Source organism: Ranitomeya variabilis, chromosome 7, assembly GCF_051348905.1.
Source record: "Ranitomeya variabilis isolate aRanVar5 chromosome 7, aRanVar5.hap1, whole genome shotgun sequence".
In the NCBI taxonomy this organism is placed as follows: Eukaryota; Metazoa; Chordata; class Amphibia; order Anura; family Dendrobatidae; genus Ranitomeya; species Ranitomeya variabilis.
In genome coordinates, this window is record NC_135238.1 from 92,454,712 (window position 1) to 92,479,025 (window position 24,314).

Here is a 24,314-nt window from a genome sequence, read left to right on the forward strand (position 1 = left end):
TTTTCATCATCTCAGAAACAAACTTCCTATCTTTTCAATCATTCCTAATGTTTCCTACCTTTGTCCTTGCCGTGGCATTCCTTCTATCTGCCTATTCTGTATCATAAGCATGTGGAACTGTGGCTTAGTTGGTTAAAGCGCCTGTCTTGTAAACAGGAGACCCTGAGTTCGAATCTCAGCAGTGCCTTGTTTCCATCATTATCTCACAAACTTGCCATGGCTACGTCTCTACTGATAGTGCAATTGTGAGATTAAGAGTTTCTTCTGCATAAGAAATGAACCAGTGCTCAGGTTTTAATGCATGTGACCCTGTGGCTTAGTTGGTTAAGGCAACTGTCTTGTAAACAAGAGACACTGAGTTGAAATCTCAGCAGTGCTTTGTTTTCATCATCTCAGAAACAAACTTCCTATCTTTTCAATCATTCCTAATGTTTCCTACTTTTGTCCTTGCCGTGGCATTCCTTCTATCTGCCTATTCTGTATCATAAGCATGTGGAACTGTGGCTTAGTTGGTTAAAGGGCCTGTCTTGTAAACAAGAGACACTGAGTTGAAATCTCAGCAGTGCTTTGTTTTCATCATCTCAGAAACAAACCTCCTATCTTTTCTATCATGCCTACTCTGTATCGTAAGCATGTGGCGCTGTGGCTTAGTTGGTTAAAGCGCCTGTCTTGTAAACAGGAGACCCTGAGTTCGAATCTCAGCAGTGCCTTGTTTCCATCATTATCTCACAAACTTGCCATGGCTACGTCTCTACTGATAGTGCAATTGTGAGATTAAGAGTTTCTTCTGCATAAGAAATGAACCAGTGCTCAGGTTTTAATGCATGTGACCCTGTGGCTTAGCTGGTTAAGGCAACTGTCTTGTAAACAAGAGACACTGAGTTGAAATCTCAGCAGTGCTTTGTTTTCATCATCTCAGAAACAAAATTCCTATCTTTTCAATCATTCCTAATGTTTCCTACTTTTGTCCTTGCCGTGGCATTCCTTCTATCTGCATATTCTGTATCATAAGCATGTGGCACTGTGGCTTAGTTGGTTAAAGCGCCTGTCTTGTAAACAGGAGACCCTGAGTTCGAATCTCAGCAGTGCCTTGTTTCCATCATTATCTCACAAACTTGCCATGGCTACGTCTCTACTGATAGTGCAATTGTGAGATTAAGAGTTTCTTCTGCATAAGAAATGAACCAGTGCTCAGGTTTTAATGTATGTGACCCTGTGGCTTAGTTGGTTAAGGCAACTGTCTTGTAAACAAGAGACACTGAGTTGAAATCTCAGCAGTGCTTTGTTTTCATCATCTCAGAAACAAACTTCCTATCTTTTCAATCATTCCTAATGTTTCCTACTTTTGTCCTTGCCGTGGCATTCCTTCTATCTGCCTATTCTGTATCATAAGCATGTGGAACTGTGGCTTAGTTGGTTAAAGGGCCTGTCTTGTAAACAAGAGACACTGAGTTGAAATCTCAGCAGTGCTTTGTTTTCATCATCTCAGAAACAAACTTCCTATCTTTTCAATCATTCCTAATGTTTCCTACTTTTGTCCTTGCCGTGGCATTCCTTCTATCTGCATATTCTGTATCATAAGCATGTAACACTGTGGCTTAGTTGGTTAAAGCGCCTGTCTTGTAAACAGGAGACCCTGAGTTCGAATCTCAGCAGTGCCTTGTTTCCATCATTATCTCACAAACTTGCCATGGCTACGTCTCTACTGATAGTGCAATTGTGAGATTAAGAGTTTCTTCTGCATAAGAAATGAACCAGTGCTCAGGTTTTAATGCATGTGACCCTGTGGCTTAGTTGGTTAAGGCAACTGTCTTGTAAACAAGAGACACTGAGTTGAAATCTCAGCAGTGCTTTGTTTTCATCATCTCAGAAACAAACTTCCTATCTTGTCAATCATTCCTAATGTTTCCTACTTTTGTCCTTGCCGTGGCATTCCTTCTATCTGCCTATTCTGTATCATAAGCATGTGGAACTGTGGCTTAGTTGGTTAAAGGGCCTGTCTTGTAAACAAGAGACACTGAGTTGAAATCTCAGCAGTGCTTTGTTTTCATCATCTCAGAAACAAACTTCCTATCTTTTCAATCATTCCTAATGTTTCCTACTTTTGTCCTTGCCGTGGCATTCCTTCTATCTGCCTATTCTGTATCATAAGCATGTGGCACTGTGGCTTAGTTGGTTAAAGCACCTGTCTTGTAAACCGGAGACCCTGAGTTCAAATCTCAGCAGTGCCTTGTTTCCATCATCATCTCACAAACTTGCCATGGCTACGTCTCTACTGATAGTGCAATTGTGAGATTAAGAGTTTCTTCTGCATAAGAAATGAACCAGTGCTCAGGTTTCAATACATGTTGTAAGCATGTGACCCTGTGGCTTAGTTGGTTAAAGCACCTGTCTTGTAAACGTGAGACCCTGAGTTCAAATCTCAGCAGTGCTTTGTTTTCATCATCTCAGAAACAAACCTCCTATCTTTTCTATCATGCCTACTCTGTATCGTAAGCATGTGGCGCTGTGGCTTAGTTGGTTAAAGCGCCTGTCTTGTAAACAGGAGACACTGAGTTTGAATCTCAGCAGTGCCTTGTTTCCATCATCTCACAAACTTGCCATGGCTACGTCTCTACTGACAGTGCAATTGTGAGATTGAGAGTTTCTTCTGCATAAGAAATGAACCTGTGCTCAGGTTTTAATGCATGTGACCCTGTGGCTTAGTTGGTTAAGGCGACTGTCTTGTAAACAAGAGACACTGAGTTCAAATCTCAGCAGTGCTTTGTTTTCATCATCTCAGAAACAAACCTCCTATCTTTTCTATCATACCTACTCTGTATCGTAAGCATGTGGCGCTGCGGTCTAGTTGGTTAAAGCGCCTGTGTTGTAAACAAGAGACACTGAGTTTGAATCTCAGCAGTGCCTTGTTTCCATCACCTCACAAACTTGCCATGGCTACGTCTCTACTGATAGTGCAATTGTGAGTTTAAGAGTTTCTTCTGCATAAGAAATGAACCAGTGCTCAGGTTTCAATACATGTTGTAAGCATGTGACCCTGTGGCTTAGTTGGTTAAAGCACCTGTCTTGTAAACGTGAGACCCTGAGTTCAAATCTCAGCAGTGCTTTGTTTTCATCATCTCAGAAACAAACCTCCTATCTTTTCTATCATGCCTACTCTGTATCGTAAGCATGTGGCGCTGTGGCTTAGTTGGTTAAAGCGCCTGTCTTGTAAACAGGAGACACTGAGTTTGAATCTCAGCAGTGCCTTGTTTCCATCATCTCACAAACTTGCCATGGCTACGTCTCTACTGACAGTGCAATTGTGAGATTGAGAGTTTCTTCTGCATAAGAAATGAACCTGTGCTCAGGTTTTAATGCATGTGACCCTGTGGCTTAGTTGGTTAAGGCGACTGTCTTGTAAACAAGAGACACTGAGTTCAAATCTCAGCAGTGCTTTGTTTTCATCATCTCAGAAACAAACCTCCTATCTTTTCTATCATACCTACTCTGTATCGTAAGCATGTGGCGCTGCGGTCTAGTTGGTTAAAGCGCCTGTGTTGTAAACAAGAGACACTGAGTTTGAATCTCAGCAGTGCCTTGTTTCCATCACCTCACAAACTTGCCATGGCTACGTCTCTACTGATAGTGCAATTGTGAGTTTAAGAGTTTCTTCTGCATAAGAAATGAACCAGTGCTCAGGTTTCAATACATGTTGTAAGCATGTGACCCTGTGGCTTAGTTGGTTAAAGCACCTGTCTTGTAAACGTGAGACCCTGAGTTCAAATCTCAGCAGTGCTTTGTTTTCATCATCTCAGAAACAAACCTCCTATCTTTTCTATCATGCCTACTCTGTATCGTAAGCATGTGGCGCTGTGGCTTAGTTGGTTAAAGCGCCTGTCTTGTAAACAGGAGACACTGAGTTTGAATCTCAGCAGTTCTTTGTTTCCATCATCATCTCACAAATTTACCATGGCTACGTCTCTACTGATAGTGCAATTGTGAGATTAAGAGTTTCTTCTGCATAAGAAATGAACCAGTGCTCAGGTTTTAATGCATGTGACCCTGTGGCTTAGTTGGTTAAGGCAACTGTCTTGTAAACAAGAGACACTGAGTTGAAATCTCAGCAGTGCTTTGTTTTCATCATCTCAGAAACAAACTTCCTATCTTTTCAATCATTCCTAATGTTTCCTACTTTTGTCCTTGCCGTGGCATTCCTTCTATCTGCCTATTCTGTATCATAAGCATGTGGCACTGTGGCTTAGTTGGTTAAAGCGCCTGTCTTGTAAACAGGAGACCCTGAGTTCGAATCTCAGCAGTGCCTTGTTTCCATCATTATCTCACAAACTTGCCATGGCTACGTCTCTACTGATAGTGCAATTGTGAGATTAAGAGTTTCTTCTGCATAAGAAATGAACCAGTGCTCAGGTTTTAATGCATGTGACCCTGTGGCTTAGTTGGTTAAGGCGACTGTCTTGTAAACAAGAGACACTGAGTTGAAATCTCAGCAGTGCTTTGTTTTCATCATCTCAGAAACAAACTTCCTATCTTTTCAATCATTCCTAATGTTTCCTACTTTTGTCCTTGCCGTGGCATTCCTTCTATCTGCCTATTCTGTATCATAAGCATGTGGAACTGTGGCTTAGTTGGTTAAAGCGCCTGTCTTGTAAACAAGAGACACTGAGTTGAAATCTCAGCAGTGCTTTGTTTTCATCATCTCAGAAACAAACTTCCTATCTTTTCTATCTGCTTATTCTGTATCGTAAGCATGTGGCACTGTGGCTTAGTTGGTTAAAGCGCCTGTCTTGTAAACAGGAGACCCTGAGTTCGAATCTCAGCAGTGCCTTGTTTCCATCATTATCTCACAAACTTGCCATGGCTACGTCTCTACTGATAGTGAGATTAAGAGTTTCTTCTGCATAAGAAATGAACCAGTGCTCAGGTTTCAATACATGTTGTAAGCATGTGACCCTGTGGCTTAGTTGGTTAAAGCACCTGTCTTGTAAACGTGAGACCCTGAGTTCAAATCTCAGCAGTGCTTTGTTTTCATCATCTCAGAAACAAACCTCCTATCTTTTCTATCATGCCTACTCTGTATCGTAAGCATGTGGCGCTGTGGCTTAGTTGGTTAAAGCGCCTGTCTTGTAAACAGGAGATACTGAGTTTGAATCTCAGCAGTGCCTTGTTTCCATCATCTCACAAACTTGCCATGGCTACGTCTCTACTGACAGTGCAATTGTGAGATTGAGAGTTTCTTCTGCATAAGAAATGAACCTGTGCTCAGGTTTTAATGCATGTGACCCTGTGGCTTAGTTGGTTAAGGCGACTGTCTTGTAAACAAGAGACACTGAGTTCAAATCTCAGCAGTGCTTTGTTTTCATCATCTCAGAAACAAACCTATCTTTTCTATCATACCTACTCTGTATCGTAAGCATGTGGCGCTGCGGTCTAGTTGGTTAAAGCGCCTGTGTTGTAAACAAGAGACACTGAGTTTGAATCTCAGCAGTGCCTTGTTTCCATCATCTCACAAACTTGCCATGGCTACGTCTCTACTGATAGTGCAATTGTGAGTTTAAGAGTTTCTTCTGCATAAGAAATGAACCAGTGCTCAGGTTTCAATACATGTTGTAAGCATGTGACCCTGTGGCTTAGTTGGTTAAAGCACCTGTCTTGTAAACGTGAGACCCTGAGTTCAAATCTCAGCAGTGCTTTGTTTTCATCATCTCAGAAACAAACCTCCTATCTTTTCTATCATGCCTACTCTGAATCGTAAGCATGTGGCGCTGTGGCTTAGTTGGTTAAAGCGCCTGTCTTGTAAACAGGAGACACTGAGTTTGAATCTCAGCAGTTCTTTGTTTCCATCATCATCTCACAAATTTACCATGGCTACGTCTCTACTGACAGTGCAATTGTGAGATTAAGAGTTTCTTCTGCATAAGAAATGAACCAGTGCTCAGGTTTTAATGCATGTGACCCTGTGGCTTAGTTGGTTAAGGCAACTGTCTTGTAAACAAGAGACACTGAGTTGAAATCTCAGCAGTGCTTTGTTTTCATCATCTCAGAAACAAAATTCCTATCTTTTCAATCATTCCTAATGTTTCCTACTTTTGTCCTTGCCGTGGCATTCCTTCTATCTGCATATTCTGTATCATAAGCATGTGGCACTGTGGCTTAGTTGGTTAAAGCGCCTGTCTTGTAAACAGGAGACCCTGAGTTCGAATCTCAGCAGTGCCTTGTTTCCATCATTATCTCACAAACTTGCCATGGCTACGTCTCTACTGATAGTGAGATTAAGAGTTTCTTCTGCATAAGAAATGAACCAGTGCTCAGGTTTTAATGCATGTGACCCTGTGGCTTAGTTGGTTAAGGCAACTGTCTTGTAAACAAGAGACACTGAGTTGAAATCTCAGCAGTGCTTTGTTTTCATCATCTCAGAAACAAACTTCCTATCTTTTCAATCATTCCTAATGTTTCCTACTTTTGTCCTTGCCGTGGCATTCCTTCTATCTGCCTATTCTGTATCATAAGCATGTGGAACTGTGGCTTAGTTGGTTAAAGCGCCTATCTTGTAAACAAGAGACACTGAGTTGAAATCTCAGCAGTGCTTTGTTTTCATCATCTCAGAAACAAACTTCCTATCTTTTCAATCATTCCTAATGTTTCCTACTTTTGTCCTTGCCGTGGCATTCCTTCTATCTGCCTATTCTGTATCATAAGCATGTGGAACTGTGGCTTAGTTGGTTAAAGCGCCTGTCTTGTAAACAAGAGACACTGAGTTGAAATCTCAGCAGTGCTTTGTTTTCATCATCTCAGAAACAAACTTCCTATCTTTTCTATCTGCTTATTCTGTATCGTAAGCATGTGGCACTGTGGCTTAGTTGGTTAAAGCGCCTGTCTTGTAAACAGGAGACCCTGAGTTCGAATCTCAGCAGTGCCTTGTTTCCATCATCTCACAAACTTGCCATGGCTACGTCTCTACTGACAGTGCAATTGTGAGATTAAGAGTTTCTTCTGCATAAGAAATGAACCAGTGCTCAGGTTTTAATGCATGTGACCCTGTGGCTTAGTTGGTTAAGGCGACTGTCTTGTAAACAAGAGACACTGAGTTGAAATCTCAGCAGTGCTTTGTTTTCATCATCTCAGAAACAAAATTCCTATCTTTTCAATCATTCCTAATGTTTCCTACTTTTGTCCTTGCCGTGGCATTCCTTCTATCTGCATATTCTGTATCATAAGCATGTGGCACTGTGGCTTAGTTGGTTAAAGCGCCTGTCTTGTAAACAGGAGACCCTGAGTTCGAATCTCAGCAGTGCCTTGTTTCCATCATTATCTCACAAACTTGCCATGGCTACGTCTCTACTGATAGTGAGATTAAGAGTTTCTTCTGCATAAGAAATGAACCAGTGCTCAGGTTTCAATACATGTTGTAAGCATGTGACCCTGTGGCTTAGTTGGTTAAAGCACCTGTCTTGTAAACGTGAGACCCTGAGTTCAAATCTCAGCAGTGCTTTGTTTTCATCATCTCAGAAACAAACCTCCTATCTTTTCTATCATGCCTACTCTGTATCGTAAGCATGTGGCGCTGTGGCTTAGTTGGTTAAAGCGCCTGTCTTGTAAACAGGAGATACTGAGTTTGAATCTCAGCAGTGCCTTGTTTCCATCATCTCACAAACTTGCCATGGCTACATCTCTACTGACAGTGCAATTGTGAGATTGAGAGTTTCTTCTGCATAAGAAATGAACCTGTGCTCAGGTTTTAATGCATGTGACCCTGTGGCTTAGTTGGTTAAGGCGACTGTCTTGTAAACAAGAGACACTGAGTTCAAATCTCAGCAGTGCTTTGTTTTCATCATCTCAGAAACAAACCTATCTTTTCTATCATACCTACTCTGTATCGTAAGCATGTGGCGCTGCGGTCTAGTTGGTTAAAGCGCCTGTGTTGTAAACAAGAGACACTGAGTTTGAATCTCAGCAGTGCCTTGTTTCCATCATCTCACAAACTTGCCATGGCTACGTCTCTACTGATAGTGCAATTGTGAGTTTAAGAGTTTCTTCTGCATAAGAAATGAACCAGTGCTCAGGTTTCAATACATGTTGTAAGCATGTGACCCTGTGGCTTAGTTGGTTAAAGCACCTGTCTTGTAAACGTGAGACCCTGAGTTCAAATCTCAGCAGTGCTTTGTTTTCATCATCTCAGAAACAAACCTCCTATCTTTTCTATCATGCCTACTCTGAATCGTAAGCATGTGGCGCTGTGGCTTAGTTGGTTAAAGCGCCTGTCTTGTAAACAGGAGACACTGAGTTTGAATCTCAGCAGTTCTTTGTTTCCATCATCATCTCACAAATTTACCATGGCTACGTCTCTACTGACAGTGCAATTGTGAGATTAAGAGTTTCTTCTGCATAAGAAATGAACCAGTGCTCAGGTTTTAATGCATGTGACCCTGTGGCTTAGTTGGTTAAGGCAACTGTCTTGTAAACAAGAGACACTGAGTTGAAATCTCAGCAGTGCTTTGTTTTCATCATCTCAGAAACAAAATTCCTATCTTTTCAATCATTCCTAATGTTTCCTACTTTTGTCCTTGCCGTGGCATTCCTTCTATCTGCATATTCTGTATCATAAGCATGTGGCACTGTGGCTTAGTTGGTTAAAGCGCCTGTCTTGTAAACAGGAGACCCTGAGTTCGAATCTCAGCAGTGCCTTGTTTCCATCATTATCTCACAAACTTGCCATGGCTACGTCTCTACTGATAGTGAGATTAAGAGTTTCTTCTGCATAAGAAATGAACCAGTGCTCAGGTTTTAATGCATGTGACCCTGTGGCTTAGTTGGTTAAGGCAACTGTCTTGTAAACAAGAGACACTGAGTTGAAATCTCAGCAGTGCTTTGTTTTCATCATCTCAGAAACAAACTTCCTATCTTTTCAATCATTCCTAATGTTTCCTACTTTTGTCCTTGCCGTGGCATTCCTTCTATCTGCCTATTCTGTATCATAAGCATGTGGAACTGTGGCTTAGTTGGTTAAAGCGCCTATCTTGTAAACAAGAGACACTGAGTTGAAATCTCAGCAGTGCTTTGTTTTCATCATCTCAGAAACAAACTTCCTATCTTTTCAATCATTCCTAATGTTTCCTACTTTTGTCCTTGCCGTGGCATTCCTTCTATCTGCCTATTCTGTATCATAAGCATGTGGAACTGTGGCTTAGTTGGTTAAAGCGCCTGTCTTGTAAACAAGAGACACTGAGTTGAAATCTCAGCAGTGCTTTGTTTTCATCATCTCAGAAACAAACTTCCTATCTTTTCTATCTGCTTATTCTGTATCGTAAGCATGTGGCACTGTGGCTTAGTTGGTTAAAGCGCCTGTCTTGTAAACAGGAGACCCTGAGTTCGAATCTCAGCAGTGCCTTGTTTCCATCATCTCACAAACTTGCCATGGCTACGTCTCTACTGATAGTGCAATTGTGAGATTAAGAGTTTCTTCTGCATAAGAAATGAACCAGTGCTCAGGTTTTAATGCATGTGACCCTGTGGCTTAGCTGGTTAAGGCAACTGTCTTGTAAACAAGAGACACTGAGTTGAAATCTCAGCAGTGCTTTGTTTTCATCATCTCAGAAACAAACTTCCTATCTTTTCAATCATTCCTAATGTTTCCTACCTTTGTCCTTGCCGTGGCATTCCTTCTATCTGCCTATTCTGTATCATAAGCATGTGGAACTGTGGCTTAGTTGGTTAAAGCGCCTGTCTTGTAAACAGGAGACCCTGAGTTCGAATCTCAGCAGTGCCTTGTTTCCATCATTATCTCACAAACTTGCCATGGCTACGTCTCTACTGATAGTGCAATTGTGAGATTAAGAGTTTCTTCTGCATAAGAAATGAACCAGTGCTCAGGTTTTAATGCATGTGACCCTGTGGCTTAGTTGGTTAAGGCAACTGTCTTGTAAACAAGAGACACTGAGTTGAAATCTCAGCAGTGCTTTGTTTTCATCATCTCAGAAACAAACTTCCTATCTTTTCAATCATTCCTAATGTTTCCTACTTTTGTCCTTGCCGTGGCATTCCTTCTATCTGCCTATTCTGTATCATAAGCATGTGGAACTGTGGCTTAGTTGGTTAAAGGGCCTGTCTTGTAAACAAGAGACACTGAGTTGAAATCTCAGCAGTGCTTTGTTTTCATCATCTCAGAAACAAACCTCCTATCTTTTCTATCATGCCTACTCTGTATCGTAAGCATGTGGCGCTGTGGCTTAGTTGGTTAAAGCGCCTGTCTTGTAAACAGGAGACCCTGAGTTCGAATCTCAGCAGTGCCTTGTTTCCATCATTATCTCACAAACTTGCCATGGCTACGTCTCTACTGATAGTGCAATTGTGAGATTGAGAGTTTCTTCTGCATAAGAAATGAACCAGTGCTCAGGTTTCAATACATGTTGTAAGCATGTGACCCTGTGGCTTAGTTGGTTAAAGCACCTGTCTTGTAAACGTGAGACCCTGAGTTCAAATCTCAGCAGTGCTTTGTTTTCATCATCTCAGAAACAAACCTCCTATCTTTTCTATCATGCCTACTCTGTATCGTAAGCATGTGGCGCTGTGGCTTAGTTGGTTAAAGTGCCTGTCTTGTAAACAGGAGACACTGAGTTTGAATCTCAGCAGTTCTTTGTTTCCATCATCATCTCACAAATTTACCATGGCTACGTCTCTACTGACAGTGCAATTGTGAGATTAAGAGTTTCTTCTGCATAAGAAATGAACCAGTGCTCAGGTTTTAATGCATGTGACCCTGTGGCTTAGTTGGTTAAGGCGACTGTCTTGTAAACAAGAGACACTGAGTTGAAATCTCAGCAGTGCTTTGTTTTCATCATCTCAGAAACAAACTTCCTATCTTTTCAATCATTCCTAATGTTTCCTACTTTTGTCCTTGCCGTGGCATTCCTTCTATCTGCCTATTCTGTATCATAAGCATGTGGAACTGTGGCTTAGTTGGTTAAAGCGCCTGTCTTGTAAACAGGAGACCCTGAGTTCGAATCTCAGCAGTGCCTTGTTTCCATCATTATCTCACAAACTTGCCATGGCTACGTCTCTACTGATAGTGCAATTGTGAGATTAAGAGTTTCTTCTGCATAAGAAATGAACCAGTGCTCAGGTTTTAATGCATGTTGTAAGCATGTGACCCTGTGGCTTAGTTGGTTAAAGCACCTGTCTTGTAAACGTGAGACCCTGAGTTCAAATCTCAGCAGTGCTTTGTTTTCATCATCTCAGAAACAAACCTCCTATCTTTTCTATCATGCCTACTCTGTATCGTAAGCATGTGGTGCTGTGGCTTAGTTGGTTAAAGCGCCTGTCTTGTAAACAGGAGACACTGAGTTTGAATCTCAGCAGTGCCTTGTTTCCATCATCTCACAAACTTGCCATGGCTACGTCTCTACTGACAGTGCAATTGTGAGATTGAGAGTTTCTTCTGCATAAGAAATGAACCTGTGCTCAGGTTTTAATGCATGTGACCCTGTGGCTTAGTTGGTTAAGGCGACTGTCTTGTAAACAAGAGACACTGAGTTCAAATCTCAGCAGTGCTTTGTTTTCATCATCTCAGAAACAAACCTCCTATCTTTTCTATCATACCTACTCTGTATCGTAAGCATGTGGCGCTGCGGTCTAGTTGGTTAAAGCGCCTGTGTTGTAAACAAGAGACACTGAGTTTGAATCTCAGCAGTGCCTTGTTTCCATCATCTCACAAACTTGCCATGGCTACGTCTCTACTGATAGTGCAATTGTGAGTTTAAGAGTTTCTTCTGCATAAGAAATGAACCAGTGCTCAGGTTTCAATACATGTTGTAAGCATGTGACCCTGTGGCTTAGTTGGTTAAAGCACCTGTCTTGTAAACGTGAGACCCTGAGTTCAAATCTCAGCAGTGCTTTGTTTTCATCATCTCAGAAACAAACCTCCTATCTTTTCTATCATGCCTACTCTGTATCGTAAGCATGTGGCGCTGTGGCTTAGTTGGTTAAAGCGCCTGTCTTGTAAACAGGAGACACTGAGTTTGAATCTCAGCAGTTCTTTGTTTCCATCATCATCTCACAAATTTACCATGGCTACGTCTCTACTGACAGTGCAATTGTGAGATTAAGAGTTTCTTCTGCATAAGAAATGAACCAGTGCTCAGGTTTTAATGCATGTGACCCTGTGGCTTAGTTGGTTAAGGCAACTGTCTTGTAAACAAGAGACACTGAGTTGAAATCTCAGCAGTGCTTTGTTTTCATCATCTCAGAAACAAACTTCCTATCTTTTCAATCATTCCTAATGTTTCCTACTTTTGTCCTTGCCGTGGCATTCCTTCTATCTGCCTATTCTGTATCATAAGCATGTGGAACTGTGGCTTAGTTGGTTAAAGCGCCTATCTTGTAAACAAGAGACACTGAGTTGAAATCTCAGCAGTGCTTTGTTTTCATCATCTCAGAAACAAACTTCCTATCTTTTCAATCATTCCTAATGTTTCCTACTTTTGTCCTTGCCGTGGCATTCCTTCTATCTGCCTATTCTGTATCATAAGCATGTGGAACTGTGGCTTAGTTGGTTAAAGCGCCTGTCTTGTAAACAGGAGACCCTGAGTTCGAATCTCAGCAGTGCCTTGTTTCCATCATTATCTCACAAACTTGCCATGGCTACGTCTCTACTGATAGTGCAATTGTGAGATTAAGAGTTTCTTCTGCATAAGAAATGAACCAGTGCTCAGGTTTTAATGCATGTGACCCTGTGGCTTAGTTGGTTAAGGCAACTGTCTTGTAAACAAGAGACACTGAGTTGAAATCTCAGCAGTGCTTTGTTTTCATCATCTCAGAAACAAACTTCCTATCTTTTCAATCATTCCTAATGTTTCCTACTTTTGTCCTTGCCGTGGCATTCCTTCTATCTGCCTATTCTGTATCATAAGCATGTGGAACTGTGGCTTAGTTGGTTAAAGGGCCTGTCTTGTAAACAAGAGACACTGAGTTGAAATCTCAGCAGTGCTTTGTTTTCATCATCTCAGAAACAAACTTCCTATCTTTTCAATCATTCCTAATGTTTCCTACTTTTGTCCTTGCCGTGGCATTCCTTCTATCTGCCTATTCTGTATCATAAGCATGTGGCACTGTGGCTTAGTTGGTTAAAGCGCCTGTCTTGTAAACAGGAGACCCTGAGTTCGAATCTCAGCAGTGCCTTGTTTCCATCATTATCTCACAAACTTGCCATGGCTACGTCTCTACTGATAGTGCAATTGTGAGATTAAGAGTTTCTTCTGCATAAGAAATGAACCAGTGCTCAGGTTTTAATGCATGTGACCCTGTGGCTTAGTTGGTTAAGGCGACTGTCTTGTAAACAAGAGACACTGAGTTGAAATCTCAGCAGTGCTTTGTTTTCATCATCTCAGAAACAAACTTCCTATCTTTTCAATCATTCCTAATGTTTCCTACTTTTGTCCTTGCCGTGGCATTCCTTCTATCTGCCTATTCTGTATCATAAGCATGTGGAACTGTGGCTTAGTTGGTTAAAGCGCCTATCTTGTAAACAAGAGACACTGAGTTGAAATCTCAGCAGTGCTTTGTTTTCATCATCTCAGAAACAAACTTCCTATCTTTTCAATCATTCCTAATGTTTCCTACTTTTGTCCTTGCCGTGGCATTCCTTCTATCTGCCTATTCTGTATCATAAGCATGTGGCACTGTGGCTTAGTTGGTTAAAGCACCTGTCTTGTAAACCGGAGACCCTGAGTTCAAATCTCAGCAGTGCCTTGTTTCCATCATCATCTCACAAACTTGCCATGGCTACGTCTCTACTGATAGTGCAATTGTGAGATTAAGAGTTTCTTCTGCATAAGAAATGAACCAGTGCTCAGGTTTCAATACATGTTGTAAGCATGTGACCCTGTGGCTTAGTTGGTTAAAGCACCTGTCTTGTAAACGTGAGACCCTGAGTTCAAATCTCAGCAGTGCTTTGTTTTCATCATCTCAGAAACAAACCTCCTATCTTTTCTATCATGCCTACTCTGTATCGTAAGCATGTGGCGCTGTGGCTTAGTTGGTTAAAGCGCCTGTCTTGTAAACAGGAGACACTGAGTTTGAATCTCAGCAGTGCCTTGTTTCCATCATCTCACAAACTTGCCATGGCTACGTCTCTACTGACAGTGCAATTGTGAGATTGAGAGTTTCTTCTGCATAAGAAATGAACCTGTGCTCAGGTTTTAATGCATGTGACCCTGTGGCTTAGTTGGTTAAGGCGACTGTCTTGTAAACAAGAGACACTGAGTTCAAATCTCAGCAGTGCTTTGTTTTCATCATCTCAGAAACAAACCTCCTATCTTTTCTATCATACCTACTCTGTATCGTAATCATGTGGCGCTGCGGTCTAGTTGGTTAAAGCGCCTGTGTTGTAAACAAGAGACACTGAGTTTGAATCTCAGCAGTGCCTTGTTTCCATCATCTCACAAACTTGCCATGGCTACGTCTCTACTGATAGTGCAATTGTGAGTTTAAGAGTTTCTTCTGCATAAGAAATGAACCAGTGCTCAGGTTTCAATACATGTTGTAAGCATGTGACCCTGTGGCTTAGTTGGTTAAAGCACCTGTCTTGTAAACGTGAGACCCTGAGTTCAAATCTCAGCAGTGCTTTGTTTTCATCATCTCAGAAACAAACCTCCTATCTTTTCTATCATGCCTACTCTGTATCGTAAGCATGTGGCGCTGTGGCTTAGTTGGTTAAAGCGCCTGTCTTGTAAACAGGAGACACTGAGTTTGAATCTCAGCAGTTCTTTGTTTCCATCATCATCTCACAAATTTACCATGGCTACGTCTCTACTGACAGTGCAATTGTGAGATTAAGAGTTTCTTCTGCATAAGAAATGAACCAGTGCTCAGGTTTTAATGCATGTGACCCTGTGGCTTAGTTGGTTAAGGCAACTGTCTTGTAAACAAGAGACACAGAGTTGAAATCTCAGCAGTGCTTTGTTTTCATCATCTCAGAAACAAACTTCCTATCTTTTCAATCATTCCTAATGTTTCCTACTTTTGTCCTTGCCGTGGCATTCCTTCTATCTGCCTATTCTGTATCATAAGCATGTGGAACTGTGGCTTAGTTGGTTAAAGCGCCTATCTTGTAAACAAGAGACACTGAGTTGAAATCTCAGCAGTGCTTTGTTTTCATCATCTCAGAAACAAACTTCCTATCTTTTCAATCATTCCTAATGTTTCCTACTTTTGTCCTTGCCGTGGCATTCCTTCTATCTGCCTATTCTGTATCATAAGCATGTGGAACTGTGGCTTAGTTGGTTAAAGCGCCTGTCTTGTAAACAGGAGACCCTGAGTTCGAATCTCAGCAGTGCCTTGTTTCCATCATTATCTCACAAACTTGCCATGGCTACGTCTCTACTGATAGTGCAATTGTGAGATTAAGAGTTTCTTCTGCATAAGAAATGAACCAGTGCTCAGGTTTTAATGCATGTGACCCTGTGGCTTAGTTGGTTAAGGCAACTGTCTTGTAAACAAGAGACACTGAGTTGAAATCTCAGCAGTGCTTTGTTTTCATCATCTCAGAAACAAACTTCCTATCTTTTCAATCATTCCTAATGTTTCCTACTTTTGTCCTTGCCGTGGCATTCCTTCTATCTGCCTATTCTGTATCATAAGCATGTGGAACTGTGGCTTAGTTGGTTAAAGGGCCTGTCTTGTAAACAAGAGACACTGAGTTGAAATCTCAGCAGTGCTTTGTTTTCATCATCTCAGAAACAAACTTCCTATCTTTTCAATCATTCCTAATGTTTCCTACTTTTGTCCTTGCCGTGGCATTCCTTCTATCTGCCTATTCTGTATCATAAGCATGTGGCACTGTGGCTTAGTTGGTTAAAGCGCCTGTCTTGTAAACAGGAGACCCTGAGTTCGAATCTCAGCAGTGCCTTGTTTCCATCATTATCTCACAAACTTGCCATGGCTACGTCTCTACTGATAGTGCAATTGTGAGATTAAGAGTTTCTTCTGCATAATAAATGAACCAGTGCTCAGGTTTTAATGCATGTGACCCTGTGGCTTAGTTGGTTAAGGCGACTGTCTTGTAAACAAGAGACACTGAGTTGAAATCTCAGCAGTGCTTTGTTTTCATCATCTCAGAAACAAAATTCCTATCTTTTCAATCATTCCTAATGTTTCCTACTTTTGTCCTTGCCGTGGCATTCCTTCTATCTGCATATTCTGTATCATAAGCATGTGGCACTGTGGCTTAGTTGGTTAAAGCGCCTGTCTTGTAAACAGGAGACCCTGAGTTCGAATCTCAGCAGTGCCTTGTTTCCATCATTATCTCACAAACTTGCCATGGCTACGTCTCTACTGATAGTGCAATTGTGAGATTAAGAGTTTCTTCTGCATAAGAAATGAACCAGTGCTCAGGTTTTAATGCATGTGACCCTGTGGCTTAGTTGGTTAAAGCAACTGTCTTGTAAACAAGAGACACTGAGTTGAAATCTCAGCAGTGCTTTGTTTTCATCATCTCAGAAACAAACTTCCTATCTTTTCAATCATTCCTAATGTTTCCTACTTTTGTCCTTGCCGTGGCATTCCTTCTATCTGCCTATTCTGTATCATAAGCATGTGGAACTGTGGCTTAGTTGGTTAAAGGGCCTGTCTTGTAAACAAGAGACACTGAGTTGAAATCTCAGCAGTGCTTTGTTTTCATCATCTCAGAAACAAACTTCCTATCTTTTCAATCATTCCTAATGTTTCCTACTTTTGTCCTTGCCGTGGCATTCCTTCTATCTGCCTATTCTGTATCATAAGCATGTGGCACTGTGGCTTAGTTGGTTAAAGCACCTGTCTTGTAAACCGGAGACCCTGAGTTCAAATCTCAGCAGTGCCTTGTTTCCATCATCATCTCACAAACTTGCCATGGCTACATCTCTACTGATAGTGCAATTGTGAGATTAAGAGTTTCTTCTGCATTAGAAATGAACCAGTGCTCAGGTTTCAATACATGTTGTAAGCATGTGACCCTGTGGCTTAGTTGGTTAAAGCACCTGTCTTGTAAACGTGAGACCCTGAGTTCAAATCTCAGCAGTGCTTTGTTTTCATCATCTCAGAAACAAACCTCCTATCTTTTCTATCATGCCTACTCTGTATCGTAAGCATGTGGCGCTGTGGCTTAGTTGGTTAAAGCGCCTGTCTTGTAAACAGGAGACACTGAGTTTTAATCTCAGCAGTGCCTTGTTTCCATCATCTCACAAACTTGCCATGGCTACGTCTCTACTGACAGTGCAATTGTGAGATTGAGAGTTTCTTCTGCATAAGAAATGAACCTGTGCTCAGGTTTTAATGCATGTGACCCTGTGGCTTAGTTGGTTAAGGCGACTGTCTTGTAAACAAGAGACACTGAGTTCAAATCTCAGCAGTGCTTTGTTTTCATCATCTCAGAAACAAACCTCCTATCTTTTCTATCATACCTACTCTGTATCGTAAGCATGTGGCGCTGCGGTCTAGTTGGTTAAAGCGCCTGTGTTGTAAACAAGAGACACTGAGTTTGAATCTCAGCAGTGCCTTGTTTCCATCATCTCACAAACTTGCCATGGCTACGTCTCTACTGATAGTGCAATTGTGAGTTTAAGAGTTTCTTCTGCATAAGAAATGAACCAGTGCTCAGGTTTCAATACATGTTGTAAGCATGTGACCCTGTGGCTTAGTTGGTTAAAGCACCTGTCTTGTAAACGTGAGACCCTGAGTTCAAATCTCAGCAGTGCTTTGTTTTCATCATCTCAGAAACAAACCTCCTATCTTTTCTATCATGCCTACTCTGTATCGTAAGCATGTGGCGCTGTGGCTTAGTTGGTTAAAGCGCCTGTCTTGTAAACAGGAGACACTGAGTTTGAATCTCAGCAGTTCTTTGTTTCCATCATCATCTCACAAATTTACCATGGCTACGTCTCTACTGACAGTGCAATTGTGAGATTAAGAGTTTCTTCTGCATAAGAAATGAACCAGTGCTCAGGTTTTAATGCATGTGACCCTGTGGCTTAGTTGGTTAAGGCAACTGTCTTGTAAACAAGAGACACTGAGTTGAAATCTCAGCAGTGCTTTGTTTTCATCATCTCAGAAACAAACTTCCTATCTTTTCAATCATTCCTAATGTTTCCTACTTTTGTCCTTGCCGTGGCATTCCTTCTATCTGCCTATTCTGTATCATAAGCATGTGGAACTGTGGCTTAGTTGGTTAAAGCGCCTATCTTGTAAACAAGAGACACTGAGTTGAAATCTCAGCAGTGCTTTGTTTTCATCATCTCAGAAACAAACTTCCTATCTTTTCAATCATTCCTAATGTTTCCTACTTTTGTCCTTGCCGTGGCATTCCTTCTATCTGCCTATTCTGTATCATAAGCATGTGGAACTGTGGCTTAGTTGGTTAAAGCGCCTGTCTTGTAAACAGGAGACCCTGAGTTCGAATCTCAGCAGTGCCTTGTTTCCATCATTATCTCACAAACTTGCCATGGCTACGTCTCTACTGATAGTGCAATTGTGAGATTAAGAGTTTCTTCTGCATAAGAAATGAACCAGTGCTCAGGTTTTAATGCATGTGACCCTGTGGCTTAGTTGGTTAAGGCAACTGTCTTGTAAACAAGAGACACTGAGTTGAAATCTCAGCAGTGCTTTGTTTTCATCATCTCAGAAACAAACTTCCTATCTTTTCAATCATTCCTAATGTTTCCTACTTTTGTCCTTGCCGTGGCATTCCTTCTATCTGCCTATTCTGTATCATAAGCATGTGGAACTGTGGCTTAGTTGGTTAAAGGGCCTGTCTTGTAAACAAGAGACACTGAGTTGAAATCTCAGCAGTGCTTTGTTTTCATCATCTCAGAAACAAACTTCCTATCTTTTCAATCATTCCTAATGTTTCCTACTTTTGTCCTTGCCGTGGCATTCCTTCTATCTGCCTATTCTGTATCATAAGCATGTGGCACTGTGGCTTAGTTGGTTAAAGCGCCTGTCTTGTAAACAGGAGACCCTGAGTTCGAATCTCAGCAGTGCCTTGTTTCCATCATTATCTCACAAACTTGCCATGGCTACGTCTCTACTGATAGTGCAATTGTGAGATTAAGAGTTTCTTCTGCATAATAAATGAACCAGTGCTCAGGTTTTAATGCATGTGACCCTGTGGCTTAGTTGGTTAAGGCGACTGTCTTGTAAACAAGAGACACTGAGTTGAAATCTCAGCAGTGCTTTGTTTTCATCATCTCAGAAACAAAATTCCTATCTTTTCAATCATTCCTAATGTTTCCTACTTTTGTCCTTGCCGTGGCATTCCTTCTATCTGCATATTCTGTATCATAAGCATGTGGCACTGTGGCTTAGTTGGTTAAAGCGCCTGTCTTGTAAACAGGAGACCCTGAGTTCGAATCTCAGCAGTGCCTTGTTTCCATCATTATCTCACAAACTTGCCATGGCTACGTCTCTACTGATAGTGCAATTGTGAGATTAAGAGTTTCCTCTGCATAAGAAATGAACCAGTGCTCAGGTTTTAATGCATGTGACCCTGTGGCTTAGTTGGTTAAAGCAACTGTCTTGTAAACAAGAGACACTGAGTTGAAATCTCAGCAGTGCTTTGTTTTCATCATCTCAGAAACAAACTTCCTATCTTTTCAATCATTCCTAATGTTTCCTACTTTTGTCCTTGCCGTGGCATTCCTTCTATCTGCCTATTCTGTATCATAAGCATGTGGAACTGTGGCTTAGTTGGTTAAAGGGCCTGTCTTGTAAACAAGAGACACTGAGTTGAAATCTCAGCAGTGCTTTGTTTTCATCATCTCAGAAACAAACTTCCTATCTTTTCAATCATTCCTAATGTTTCCTACTTTTGTCCTTGCCGTGGCATTCCTTCTATCTGCCTATTCCGTATCATAAGCATGTGGCACTGTGGCTTAGTTGGTTAAAGCACCTGTCTTGTAAACCGGAGACCCTGAGTTCAAATCTCAGCAGTGCCTTGTTTCCATCATCATCTCACAAACTTGCCATGGCTACGTCTCTACTGATAGTGCAATTGTGAGATTAAGAGTTTCTTCTGCATTAGAAATGAACCAGTGCTCAGGTTTCAATACATGTTGTAAGCATGTGACCCTGTGGCTTAGTTGGTTAAAGCACCTGTCTTGTAAACGTGAGACCCTGAGTTCAAATCTCAGCAGTGCTTTGTTTTCATCATCTCAGAAACAAACCTCCTATCTTTTCTATCATGCCTACTCTGTATCGTAAGCATGTGGCGCTGTGGCTTAGTTGGTTAAAGCGCCTGTCTTGTAAACAGGAGACACTGAGTTTGAATCTCAGCAGTTCTTTGTTTCCATCATCATCTCACAAATTTACCATGGCTACGTCTCTACTGATAGTGCAATTGTGAGATTAAGAGTTTCTTCTGCATAAGAAATGTACCAGTGCTCAGGTTTTAATGCATGTGACCCTGTGGCTTAGTTGGTTAAGGCGACTGTCTTGTAAACAAGAGACACTGAGTTGAAATCTCAGCAGTGCTTTGTTTTCATCATCTCAGAAACAAACTTCCTATCTTTTCAATCATTCCTAATGTTTCCTACTTTTGTCCTTGCCGTGGCATTCCTTCTATCTGCATATTCTGTATCATAAGCATGTGGCACTGTGGCTTAGTTGGTTAAAGCGCCTGTCTTGTAAACAGGAGACCCTGAGTTCGAATCTCAGCAGTGCCTTGTTTCCATCATTATCTCACAAACTTGCCATGGCTACGTCTCTACTGATAGTGCAATTGTGAGATTAAGAGTTTCTTCTGCATAAGAAATGAACCAGTGCTCAGGTTTTAATGCATGTGACCCTGTGGCTTAGTTGGTTAAGGCAACTGTCTTGTAAACAAGAGACACTGAGTTGAAATCTCAGCAGTGCTTTGTTTTCATCATCTCAGAAACAAACTTCCTATCTTTTCAATCATTCCTAATGTTTCCTACTTTTGTCCTTGCCGTGGCATTCCTTCTATCTGCCTATTCTGTATCATAAGCATGTGGAACTGTGGCTTAGTTGGTTAAAGCGCCTATCTTGTAAACAAGAGACACTGAGTTGAAATCTCAGCAGTGCTTTGTTTTCATCATCTCAGAAACAAACTTCCTATCTTTTCAATCATTCCTAATGTTTCCTACTTTTGTCCTTGCCGTGGCATTCCTTCTATCTGCCTATTCTGTATCATAAGCATGTGGAACTGTGGCTTAGTTGGTTAAAGCGCCTGTCTTGTAAACAAGAGACACTGAGTTGAAATCTCAGCAGTGCTTTGTTTTCATCATCTCAGAAACAAACTTCCTATCTTTTCTATCTGCTTATTCTGTATTGTAAGCATGTGGCACTGTGGCTTAGTTGGTTAAAGCGCCTGTCTTGTAAACAGGAGACCCTGAGTTCGAATCTCAGCAGTGCCTTGTTTCCATCATCTCACAAACTTGCCATGGCTACGTCTCTACTGATAGTGCAATTGTGAGATTGAGAGTTTCTTCTGCATAAGAAATGAACCAGTGCTCAGGTTTCAATACATGTTGTAAGCATGTGACCCTGTGGCTTAGTTGGTTAAAGCACCTGTCTTGTAAACGTGAGACCCTGAGTTCAAATCTCAGCAGTGCTTTGTTTTCATCATCTCAGAAACAAACCTCCTATCTTTTGTATCATGCCTACTCTGTATCGTAAGCATGTGGCGCTGTGGCTTAGTTGGTTAAAGCGCCTGTCTTGTAAACAGGAGACACTGAGTTTGAATCTCAGCAGTTCTTTGTTTCCATCATCATCTCACAAATTTACCATGGCTACGTCTCTACTGACAGTGCAATTGTGAGATTAAGAGTTTCTTCTGCATAAGAAATGAACCAGTGCTCAGGTTTTAATGCATGTGACCCTGTGGCTTAGTTGGTTAAGGCGACTGTCTTGTAAACAAGAGACACTGAGTTGAAATCTCAGCAGTGCTTTGTTTTCATCATCTCAGAAACAAACTTCCTATCTTTTCAATCATTCCTAATGTTTCCTACTTTTGTCCTTGCCGTGGCATTCCTTCTATCTGCATATTCTGTATCATAAGGATGTGGCACTGTGGCTTAGTTGGTTAAAGCGCCTGTCTTGTAAACAGGAGACCCTGAGTTCGAATCTCAGCAGTGCCTTGTTTCCATCATTATCTCACAAACTTGCCATGGCTACGTCTCTACTGATAGTGCAATTGTGAGATTAAGAGTTTCTTCTGCATAAGAAATGAACCAGTGCTCAGGTTTTAATGCATGTGACCCTGTGGCTTAGTTGGTTAAGGCAACTGTCTTGTAAACAAGAGACACTGAGTTGAAATCTCAGCAGTGCTTTGTTTTCATCATCTCAGAAACAAACTTCCTATCTTTTCAATCATTCCTAATGTTTCCTACTTTTGTCCTTGCCGTGGCATTCCTTCTATCTGCCTATTCTGTATCATAAGCATGTGGAACTGTGGCTTAGTTGGTTAAAGCGCCTATCTTGTAAACAAGAGACACTGAGTTGAAATCTCAGCAGTGCTTTGTTTTCATCATCTCAGAAACAAACTTCCTATCTTTTCAATCATTCCTAATGTTTCCTACTTTTGTCCTTGCCGTGGCATTCCTTCTATCTGCCTATTCTGTATCATAAGCATGTGGAACTGTGGCTTAGTTGGTTAAAGCGCCTGTCTTGTAAACAAGAGACACTGAGTTGAAATCTCAGCAGTGCTTTGTTTTCATCATCTCAGAAACAAACTTCCTATCTTTTCTATCTGCTTATTCTGTATCGTAAGCATGTGGCACTGTGGCTTAGTTGGTTAAAGCGCCTGTCTTGTAAACAGGAGACCCTGAGTTCGAATCTCAGCAGTGCCTTGTTTCCATCATCTTACAAACTTGCCATGGCTACGTCTCTACTGATAGTGCAATTGTGAGATTGAGAGTTTCTTCTGCATAAGAAATGAACCAGTGCTCAGGTTTCAATACATGTTGTAAGCATGTGACCCTGTGGCTTAGTTGGTTAAAGCACCTGTCTTGTAAACGTGAGACCCTGAGTTCAAATCTCAGCAGTGCTTTGTTTTCATCATCTCAGAAACAAACCTCCTATCTTTTCTATCATGCCTACTCTGTATCGTAAGCATGTGGCGCTGTGGCTTAGTTGGTTAAAGCGCCTGTCTTGTAAACAGGAGACACTGAGTTTGAATCTCAGCAGTTCTTTGTTTCCATCATCATCTCACAAATTTACCATGGCTACGTCTCTACTGACAGTGCAATTGTGAGATTAAGAGTTTCTTCTGCATAAGAAATGAACCAGTGCTCAGGTTTTAATGCATGTGACCCTGTGGCTTAGTTGGTTAAGGCGACTGTCTTGTAAACAAGAGACACTGAGTTGAAATCTCAGCAGTGCTTTGTTTTCATCATCTCAGAAACAAACTTCCTATCTTTTCAATCATTCCTAATGTTTCCTACTTTTGTCCTTGCCGTGGCATTCCTTCTATCTGCATATTCTGTATCATAAGCATGTGGAACTGTGGCTTAGTTGGTTAAAGCGCCTATCTTGTAAACAAGAGACACTGAGTTGAAATCTCAGCAGTGCTTTGTTTTCATCATCTCAGAAACAAACTTCCTATCTTTTCAATCATTCCTAATGTTTCCTACTTTTGTCCTTGCCGTGGCATTCCTTCTATCTGCCTATTCTGTATCATAAGCATGTGGAACTGTGGCTTAGTTGGTTAAAGCGCCTGTCTTGTAAACAAGAGACACTGAGTTGAAATCTCAGCAGTGCTTTGCTTTCATCATCTCAGAAACAAACTTCCTATCTTTTCTATCTGCTTATTCTGTATCGTAAGCATGTGGCACTGTGGCTTAGTTGGTTAAAGCGCCTGTCTTGTAAACAGGAGACCCTGAGTTCGAATCTCAGCAGTGCCTTGTTTCCATCATCTCACAAACTTGCCATGGCTACGTCTCTACTGATAGTGCAATTGTGAGATTAAGAGTTTCTTCTGCATAAGAAATGAACCAGTGCTCAGGTTTCAATGCATGTTGTAAGCATGTGACCCTGTGGCTTAGTTGGTTAAAGCACCTGTCTTGTAAACGTGAGACCCTGAGTTGAAATCTCAGCAGTGCTTTGTTTTCATCATCTCACAAACAAACTTCCTATCTTTTCAATCATTCCTAATGTTTCCTACTTTTGTCCTTGCCGTGGCATTCCTTCTATCTGCCTATTCTGTATCATAAGCATGTGGAACTGTGGCTTAGTTGGTTAAAGGGCCTGTCTTGTAAACAAGAGACACTGAGTTGAAATCTCAGCAGTGCTTTGTTTTCATCATCTCAGAAACAAACTTCCTATCTTTTCAATCA

At 41.3% G+C, this 24,314-nt stretch overlaps 26 non-coding genes across 26 annotated transcripts; all 26 read left to right on the forward strand.

Moving 5' to 3' along the window:
* The first annotated feature begins 113 nt into the window (after window positions 1-113).
* TRNAT-UGU (transfer RNA threonine (anticodon UGU)) lies at window positions 114-187 on the forward strand. The gene has a single exon. It is a non-coding gene; the product is annotated as a tRNA-Thr (tRNA).
* Window positions 188-636: 449 nt separating this feature from the next.
* Window positions 637-710, forward strand: TRNAT-UGU (transfer RNA threonine (anticodon UGU)). The gene has a single exon. It is a non-coding gene; the product is annotated as a tRNA-Thr (tRNA).
* A 307-nt stretch (window positions 711-1,017) lies between these two features.
* On the forward strand, window positions 1,018-1,091 carry TRNAT-UGU (transfer RNA threonine (anticodon UGU)). The gene has a single exon. It is a non-coding gene; the product is annotated as a tRNA-Thr (tRNA).
* Window positions 1,092-4,229: 3,138 nt separating this feature from the next.
* TRNAT-UGU (transfer RNA threonine (anticodon UGU)) lies at window positions 4,230-4,303 on the forward strand. The gene has a single exon. It is a non-coding gene; the product is annotated as a tRNA-Thr (tRNA).
* Window positions 4,304-4,751: 448 nt separating this feature from the next.
* Window positions 4,752-4,825, forward strand: TRNAT-UGU (transfer RNA threonine (anticodon UGU)). The gene has a single exon. It is a non-coding gene; the product is annotated as a tRNA-Thr (tRNA).
* A 1,314-nt stretch (window positions 4,826-6,139) lies between these two features.
* On the forward strand, window positions 6,140-6,213 carry TRNAT-UGU (transfer RNA threonine (anticodon UGU)). Its single transcript has one exon. It is a non-coding gene; the product is annotated as a tRNA-Thr (tRNA).
* A 629-nt stretch (window positions 6,214-6,842) lies between these two features.
* Window positions 6,843-6,916, forward strand: TRNAT-UGU (transfer RNA threonine (anticodon UGU)). Its single transcript has one exon. It is a non-coding gene; the product is annotated as a tRNA-Thr (tRNA).
* A 304-nt stretch (window positions 6,917-7,220) lies between these two features.
* On the forward strand, window positions 7,221-7,294 carry TRNAT-UGU (transfer RNA threonine (anticodon UGU)). Its single transcript has one exon. It is a non-coding gene; the product is annotated as a tRNA-Thr (tRNA).
* A 1,314-nt stretch (window positions 7,295-8,608) lies between these two features.
* On the forward strand, window positions 8,609-8,682 carry TRNAT-UGU (transfer RNA threonine (anticodon UGU)). Its single transcript has one exon. It is a non-coding gene; the product is annotated as a tRNA-Thr (tRNA).
* A 629-nt stretch (window positions 8,683-9,311) lies between these two features.
* TRNAT-UGU (transfer RNA threonine (anticodon UGU)) lies at window positions 9,312-9,385 on the forward strand. Its single transcript has one exon. It is a non-coding gene; the product is annotated as a tRNA-Thr (tRNA).
* Window positions 9,386-9,689: 304 nt separating this feature from the next.
* Window positions 9,690-9,763, forward strand: TRNAT-UGU (transfer RNA threonine (anticodon UGU)). Its single transcript has one exon. It is a non-coding gene; the product is annotated as a tRNA-Thr (tRNA).
* Window positions 9,764-10,212: 449 nt separating this feature from the next.
* TRNAT-UGU (transfer RNA threonine (anticodon UGU)) lies at window positions 10,213-10,286 on the forward strand. Its single transcript has one exon. It is a non-coding gene; the product is annotated as a tRNA-Thr (tRNA).
* A 652-nt stretch (window positions 10,287-10,938) lies between these two features.
* TRNAT-UGU (transfer RNA threonine (anticodon UGU)) lies at window positions 10,939-11,012 on the forward strand. Its single transcript has one exon. It is a non-coding gene; the product is annotated as a tRNA-Thr (tRNA).
* A 1,514-nt stretch (window positions 11,013-12,526) lies between these two features.
* TRNAT-UGU (transfer RNA threonine (anticodon UGU)) lies at window positions 12,527-12,600 on the forward strand. The gene has a single exon. It is a non-coding gene; the product is annotated as a tRNA-Thr (tRNA).
* Window positions 12,601-13,096: 496 nt separating this feature from the next.
* On the forward strand, window positions 13,097-13,170 carry TRNAT-UGU (transfer RNA threonine (anticodon UGU)). The gene has a single exon. It is a non-coding gene; the product is annotated as a tRNA-Thr (tRNA).
* A 2,084-nt stretch (window positions 13,171-15,254) lies between these two features.
* On the forward strand, window positions 15,255-15,328 carry TRNAT-UGU (transfer RNA threonine (anticodon UGU)). Its single transcript has one exon. It is a non-coding gene; the product is annotated as a tRNA-Thr (tRNA).
* Window positions 15,329-15,824: 496 nt separating this feature from the next.
* On the forward strand, window positions 15,825-15,898 carry TRNAT-UGU (transfer RNA threonine (anticodon UGU)). Its single transcript has one exon. It is a non-coding gene; the product is annotated as a tRNA-Thr (tRNA).
* Window positions 15,899-16,205: 307 nt separating this feature from the next.
* On the forward strand, window positions 16,206-16,279 carry TRNAT-UGU (transfer RNA threonine (anticodon UGU)). The gene has a single exon. It is a non-coding gene; the product is annotated as a tRNA-Thr (tRNA).
* A 2,084-nt stretch (window positions 16,280-18,363) lies between these two features.
* On the forward strand, window positions 18,364-18,437 carry TRNAT-UGU (transfer RNA threonine (anticodon UGU)). Its single transcript has one exon. It is a non-coding gene; the product is annotated as a tRNA-Thr (tRNA).
* Window positions 18,438-18,933: 496 nt separating this feature from the next.
* Window positions 18,934-19,007, forward strand: TRNAT-UGU (transfer RNA threonine (anticodon UGU)). Its single transcript has one exon. It is a non-coding gene; the product is annotated as a tRNA-Thr (tRNA).
* Window positions 19,008-19,314: 307 nt separating this feature from the next.
* Window positions 19,315-19,388, forward strand: TRNAT-UGU (transfer RNA threonine (anticodon UGU)). Its single transcript has one exon. It is a non-coding gene; the product is annotated as a tRNA-Thr (tRNA).
* Window positions 19,389-20,610: 1,222 nt separating this feature from the next.
* TRNAT-UGU (transfer RNA threonine (anticodon UGU)) lies at window positions 20,611-20,684 on the forward strand. Its single transcript has one exon. It is a non-coding gene; the product is annotated as a tRNA-Thr (tRNA).
* Window positions 20,685-21,321: 637 nt separating this feature from the next.
* TRNAT-UGU (transfer RNA threonine (anticodon UGU)) lies at window positions 21,322-21,395 on the forward strand. The gene has a single exon. It is a non-coding gene; the product is annotated as a tRNA-Thr (tRNA).
* Window positions 21,396-22,044: 649 nt separating this feature from the next.
* On the forward strand, window positions 22,045-22,118 carry TRNAT-UGU (transfer RNA threonine (anticodon UGU)). Its single transcript has one exon. It is a non-coding gene; the product is annotated as a tRNA-Thr (tRNA).
* Window positions 22,119-22,755: 637 nt separating this feature from the next.
* TRNAT-UGU (transfer RNA threonine (anticodon UGU)) lies at window positions 22,756-22,829 on the forward strand. Its single transcript has one exon. It is a non-coding gene; the product is annotated as a tRNA-Thr (tRNA).
* Window positions 22,830-23,808: 979 nt separating this feature from the next.
* TRNAT-UGU (transfer RNA threonine (anticodon UGU)) lies at window positions 23,809-23,882 on the forward strand. Its single transcript has one exon. It is a non-coding gene; the product is annotated as a tRNA-Thr (tRNA).
* Window positions 23,883-24,314: the final 432 nt, after the last annotated feature.